Consider the following 8,023-nt stretch of genomic DNA (forward strand, 5'->3'; position numbering starts at 1 on the left):
TAATAATACATTGACTATATCAAGATATCAAAGCAAAGCTTATTTGACAAATAAATATAGCATTTAATAATATCTAAGAGATATAAAGAGAGAGAGAGAGAGAGAGAGAGAAAGAAAGAGTAAAAAAAAGAAGACTACATATTTAAAATATTACACATAACTTTAGCCTTCAAATAAGTCATTGTGACCCCCTTTACATGATTATTAGAAAATAAATGATTATATATCTATATAGTATATCACTAAATCACCTTGAAAAAGAAATTTCAATAAAAAAAATTTAAAAATCGTAGATACCTAAAACCGCTTTTATAGTCATTAAGACGCACGTTGTGTATACAATTTGTAGATCTTTCGCGTAGATCCTTTAGGTGTTTACATACTCTTCAATGGTGCGTTTAAAATGTGTTAGACTATTAGAGAGTAGAGACGCTACACAACATTAAGTCAATAACGCACGCATAATGCAATGTCGGAGAAGTGCAAACAATATAATATTAAATATACAGCGTTGAGTAATAATAATAAAGTACCTCGCTGGGTTTCAAAAAATATACATTATGCCGATGGATAATATATAAAATATAAATTCTTAAACGAAGTTTTCGGCACGTTGTTTATTAAAAACAAAAATGTATGATCGGGTAACTGCGTGAAAAGCGTGAAAGACTATTTTAGTAGGTAGCTTATATTATTTACGTATACTAAATAACAATTACAATATTCTGTTTTTTGTGTAAAAATACGTTCAGTGTTTTGAAAATATTTACGAATTTTTATTTTATTAGCAGTGAAAATAACAACATAAAACATATCACCTTACATCGTTTTATAGATTTGATAATTATAAAATCTTAGAACAAGATGAATATTATATACATCGATGACGATTAAAACTATACTTTTCCGCATAACGAGAATGTACACAATATGTTAACATCACGTGAGATAATGTTATGATTTTATGAATAAAGGGGGAGAATTCTGTTACAGAGAACATAAAACTTACGAATAAAAAACAAAAAAACCGATGATACGTTTATATTATAAATTATAATACTACACTAAGATCATGAAGCATCTCCGCATTTCCTGATTCTAAGTAATATATTTTTTTTCAGGACAATAATATACTGTAAAAGAACCCATGTATGTGGTATATAATATATATATATTGTAATGCGTCGATCATTCGTCCTATGATGAGTTTTTATTTTTTATAGATCTATATATTTTATAATATAAAACGGTTTTGAATATATTATATAATTTCGATATTGATACCTACGTTAAATTTATGTTTGGGCCGGGTTATCAAAGTTCAAAAATTTTCGAACCACTTACACGTGTAACACTCATTCAAATAAGCCTTTCACGAAAACTCATAAATGCACGCAGCTAACTTAAAAGTGCACTATATACTTATGATACTTTTTTGGCAACAGTTGATTTTTTCTCTACATTATATTGAACGCGTCTTCGTACTTCAATATATATTTATGGCACACAGAAAACAATAATAACGCGTGTCGTCATAATTCGATTCCAACCTTCAAACCTGTTTCAACATACATATACAACATTATATATTATACGTACACATTTTCCCTATCACACACTGTATACCACATTATTGCCTTCTACGACTATAAACAAACAAAAGATAAACCACTGAATTTCGTGTTAAGGACAAGCGGCAACGAGTTTGCTAAAAACTAAATTAAATTTTTCTAGTCACTAAAAGTAAAATATGATATTTTTCAAGTCGTTAAAACTACAATACAGTACCATACGATACGTAACATGCAGCAATCGTGCAGATGGTGTATTATTGGTTTAACCTAGAAATATTTGTTTATTATAAATTTATTATATATTATCAATAAAGTAATGGACGACCGTGAACGATTTGTCGAAATTAAATAAGTGTGAACAATTAATATGCTTAACATGATTTTTCAAAGTATAAATATTTACAAAAAAACTAGATACTCGATGATAAAAAGCTAAAATATACCAATTTAGATTCCAAACAAAGCTTGGAAATGGCTAAGTTTTTTTTTCAAAAAGCGGAATCACAAATCAGTTAGATATTCATCATAAAATAAAGCTGTATTTTTTTTTAAGCTTTTAAAGAAACTTTGTAGAAAAAATTTAATACATGCATATTTTAGACATAAGTAAAATGTAAAGCATAACTATAAGTTATATTTTCACTTACAACATTTAGTATATAAATTCTGGGAGTAAAATGATGGTCAATTTAACTGTATTTTATCAATAAAACAAAAAAATTTAAATATTATATTTTTAATGACTTAAATCTTGATAATAATATTTTTATAGTAATATTTTCCTTAATACTCACTTAAAGTTATAAAAAAAATCATCCATATTAACCATATTTAAATTAAAATATTTTAAAAATGTAATATATTACAAAGGTATTTAAAATGTGTCCAAGGGAGAGGGGCTAATGGGCGGAAACCCCTCTTGACCATAAGAGTGCTATGTTTTTTTAAATTTTTAAATTTTTATCGAGTTTCAACTTTTGTCAACTAGTAAGAAAGACGTAATTTCATATACGTTTTACTGGAATAAATTCATTTTTGGAAAAACGTTGTATTTACAAACCAATTTTTCCAAAATGATACTAATTATTTGGTAAAAGTATGAACTACTTGTATAAATAACCTTTTATTAAATTGCCAAGCCTTAGCTATACAAAATTATTATTTTATACATTTTGGACAACAAATTAATTGAAGTTTTATCAAAATTTGAACTTTAAATGCTTTAAATTAAAAAATAATTGCGCCTATATATCGTTAATATTTTTAAATACCTATAATAAAACTTATGAGAAATCTTGTATTACATTTTTTAATTTTTTAATTAAACAAATATTTTTTTATTTACATTTTTAGAAAGAAAAAATTAAAATTAATTAAATACAATCTTAGCAATGATATGGTTTAACCTACGTTACAAACAATTTTATTAATTTTTCATTTATTTATTTGTGTTTTGGATTTTCCGATTATTTTAAAATGTACTGAGAATTTTCAATTTTTATCTCCCAAAAGTGCTAACTAGATCCAATTTACTTCATTTTTTTTTTTTTACTAAAAAATTTGAGTAGTTGAAGTTACACAAACATTTTCAAATACGTTTGAAATTATTTGATTGGACAAAATAAAAATAAAATTGTAATTCATTTTCAAGCCCTCTCCATTGAAAAATCCTGCGTACGCCACTGTTCTTTATTCATAATGCATTTTTATCGTAAAATTTGGCTAAATCATATTCTTATGTTTATTTATGTTATTACTAATAAGGTACCATTAAATTTCATGTATTATTATCCAGTATGATTTATTTTATTTTTTTAGTATTATTAAATTTAATTATAATTTTAAGAAGTATAGGTAGGTATACAAAAATATATAGATAATAAAATAATAAATCAAAGGTCATTTGAATGAGATAAAATTAAGTATTAGTCTTAAACACAGTGAATATGAGTACAATATTCACATGCGTTTGAACATATTTTATTCATAAAATCGTATAGGTTTAACGTATACGGTTGTACAACTTTCACAATATTACCAATTTTAAACTATATACACAATTTATAGTTTTTATAAGCAGTAAGTTATCTTTAGTAATAAAAGTGATTACTTTATTTTAATTATTAGTTTTTAAAATATTTTTATACAAACGTAAAAACAGTAAAATATTTAAAATGTTATTACAAGGTAAAACTGTTAAGGCAAAAAAGTTTATTAAAATAATATTTTATTAAATAATCTTGTAAAAATACATACTATTATTTTGTGTATCACCAGGAAATTTTAATAAATTATCATTTGTATATCTCATATGAAAACAATTTCACTTTTTATTAGCTTTAACATTATGACACCAGTATAAACAAACACACAGGTAAATAGCTACATTGTACATATTATATTAGTTAATTAACTGCAATAGAAAAAACGTAATATTTATTAATTATGATCAATTTATTATATTTCCAAGGACTGTTAATACAATATTGCCGAGAATAATGTTTTACACCAGAAATTTGAAATTGTTTACAAAATACTTGGCGTTATGACAGAATTGACATACACATTTTACAATAAAACTTCAAACTAATACTGAAATAAATGAAAATTAAAAACTTAAAATGTATACCAACTATGCAAAAAATGTTATTATTATAATTTATGTGAAATGAGCATTATACAGTTTTAATATAGATAGAAAGATATATATTTTTGTTTTAATGAAATCCATTTTTTTAAATTCTTATTAATATAAAAATATTCAATCAACTAAACTGCAGTACAATAAACCAATAATAATTTATATGTTCCGATAAATTATTTATAATTATTCAACGAGACACGAGTTAGCCAATAGCAAGTCGATTTAAGTCTAAATACAGTAACGAAAGCATGACAAATGAAAACTAGTATAGTTTTTTAAATAAATAATATATATGTATACAATGTACATATACATTTATATTTTGATATATGTACCATACGTGTATAATACACAGTTTTTTGTAAATAATAATATTCGATAATCACTGTGAGATTCACTATACAGTTAAATATTTGTTTTATAAATATGACGATGATTAGAATACTAATGTGAATTGAATCCAACGTGATCGAAATCGTACAACTTAAAATGGCTCATTACACAAGGTCGACAAAGCCATTTACAATTAGTGTAGAGACATAGAAGTTAAAAATGATTATTGTTTACTATTGTGGCTCTGAAAAATTTTCTAGAAATCTTACCGCTCGAAATAGTCACAATGATCATCTGTGTCCCATGTACACAAACTTCCGCTTTCTCGAGGACACAAATAAACAGAAAACTTAAATAATTTACAATGACAACGAATACACAATTAATGCTAGTTTGAAAATTTACCGATTTTATCTGAAACATAGAACTGGTATATATGAGGTTTCAATAAGGGATTATTTAACATAATGGTAAGTTTTTGCTGTCATTTAACGATTTTACTATTGTCCTGGCACAATGGGTTTGAAAGTCAAAAAACACATTCATTGAATTAGGTTATCGATTGCCCAAGAGATGGTGTATGATCCGATTGGTGATCGCATGGTATATTTTTTATAAATAATATAATAACAATGTGCGAGAAGTAGGTGGTCGATAACACGTAATACATAGAACAACACATCTTAACAACAAATGGCAAGGCCAATTAATAGGTAGTTAACGACAATATATCAAAATATTAATATTTTAAAATTATTAAACAATAATATTTTTTCTATCAGCCATCAAAGTAAGACACAATAATATTTTAACAAATATAATATAGAGCGTAAATACCTATACAAATCTAAAATGTGTTGTATAAAATATGTAAAATCCTATATTATATGTGTTACTATATTGGACATAACATTAATCCAAATAAATTGAATATGTAATAGCATACTTTATTTAAAACATATTATACATTTACATAAGTATTTTTTTTAATTATATGGTTATAAACAAGAAGAAATTTAAATTTCAGAATATTCATGATAACATTATGACTATAAGCCGTTTGAGCTTGAAAAAATGAAAATGAACTAATTTAAAAGTTACATTCTATAAACCTTGATACGCAAAATTCTCATGACATTGTAATTATTAAAAAAATTATGTTTGTTAATATTACTTAAAACAAAAATTTTTCAAAACAACTAAAATTATATTTGCTTTACCTAATTTCTATCAGTGTTCGTTTAATATCTTAAAATCTGTATCTCCCAGTTAAACAATAATTAAATACCTAATAAATAAATATTGTAAATATGATTTTATTAGATATATGTAATTGTAATTACTTTTATAAAAAAATAATATAAATTTCAACACAAATCATATACAAATAATGTTCTATTTTATTATTACATCTATTACAATATAAAATGATTAGATAGGTATATTTAAAATTATAGCGGATGAAGAGTAATTATAATTGTTAAGAAATTATACATAAATATGTTAAACTAAATAATAAATACCATATTGTTTGTATAATTATATACTATCTTAAAGTGTTAAATTATATGTGAACACTGTTTAACTGTTCAAATATTAGATAAAACATTCAAATTGTACAGAATATATTTTTAATACTCTAGTCTAAAATATCATTTACTGAAGTGTACCTACTGAAATTGTACAAAATGCAACAATAATACTTATTTTGACTTAAAATTGAAAATTATTACAAAATAATAATGTTAAGATTACCTACAACTAACTACATTTAAAAATTACTAAAATAGTTATAGTTCAAATAATAAATATTGATTTATGTTTTAATAATATTCAAGACTCAAATAATCAAGAAATATAACTACTAAAATATTTATGAATATGTATAATCTGTTTCGAGAATGTTTCATTAATTCTTAGCTAAAAATTACAATAACAATTTAAAAAACTTGAAGTATACAGATGAAAAGTTTTTATTTAAATTTAAAATAATAATAATATGTAAATAATAACATTACACTAAAAAGTATAGCTACTTAAGACATTGATTACCAAATGACACAGCATATATAATAAATATTACACAATAACCTACACAAGATACATGCTTAGGTTGTCAGTACATTCCGGAACAAACAAGTAGGTATATAACATAGTATATACATAATAAAACAAAACTATGTATAGTATACTCAAAATATAAACAAAATAAAATAACATTGAAACATAAATTTCCTTAAGTGCAAATATATACAAGTGTATTATAAAAATTTAGATAATACATGTTTCGTTGTCATTAATATCATAAACTTAAAATGAAAATACTTTTCAACTTTAAAACGAGTAATACAACTTAAATTTGTCTAAATATATCAATATATTTTGAATTAAGTTTGTCATTTCCATTATTGATAATACTCCTTAAAAATAAAGTTTTAAATATTAATCGATAGTTGTATTCATGTTTAAAGTAAAATGAATCATCAATTATGGCAATAATTTAATATTTGAGAAATATTTCTAAGCTATACGATTCGAGTAACAATATGATCAGTTTTTTTAGTTTCTTTTCCTAATATTTTAATAAACATACTTTAAATTCATAAAATACGTTCGAATTCGTGATTGCAGATATATGATATACATGGCCTGTAATCCAGTAATAAGTGTTATAACTTCTATAATATGTTCATAACTACAATATGTTTATATTTTTGAATATGAGTACATGATATTTGATACAATAATATAATGATATGGATAATAGTTTTAAATAAAATGTGCGTGATACCATAATAAAAAAACTTCGTAATATAGCAGTTACAAAACATAGAAATTGACTTACCTAGTGGTTAAATTACAAAATTTGATAGGGATACTTGGTTAGTCATTTAAGACAAAATAAACTAGTCTCGCCATATTATTCTGATATTTACCACCAAACTATGCCGGTAAATTACACGGTATATTGTAACAATAATATATACTATACAAAATACTGTTATTATTTTGCCTGAAATCTACTTTAATAAGTGGCGTGTCTTGCAACAAATAATAGTGAACTATTTTCCTGTTTGGTGGACTTAAGCAACGGCGGAATTAGATAAACGAAATAGGTACCTTCAAAGTACCAAACATTTGTTATTTCAACAGAAATATTTTAAAAGGGTAATATTTGTATTACCTACATTGGCCTAATATTAGCTGCAGAAAGTAATATGCAGGTACTTACACATTATACCCATATATGTATAAATGTAATACTAATATGTCACTATTATTTTCAAAGGGCAAATGACTAACTAATTTTGATGACAATTTTAAATTGTACCCATAAATAAATAAAAACCATTGATAATTAAAAATTCAAATGTCATTTAAACTACTCAATAAAACGTTATCAAAGTTTATAAATATTAAAACCCATAAAATATACATATATTATAAATTATAAGTATATAAAATTAATGAA

Source organism: Melanaphis sacchari, unplaced genomic scaffold, assembly GCF_002803265.2.
Source record: "Melanaphis sacchari strain LSU unplaced genomic scaffold, SCAv2.0 Contig11_pilon_pilon, whole genome shotgun sequence".
NCBI classification, from domain to species: Eukaryota; Metazoa; Arthropoda; class Insecta; order Hemiptera; family Aphididae; genus Melanaphis; species Melanaphis sacchari.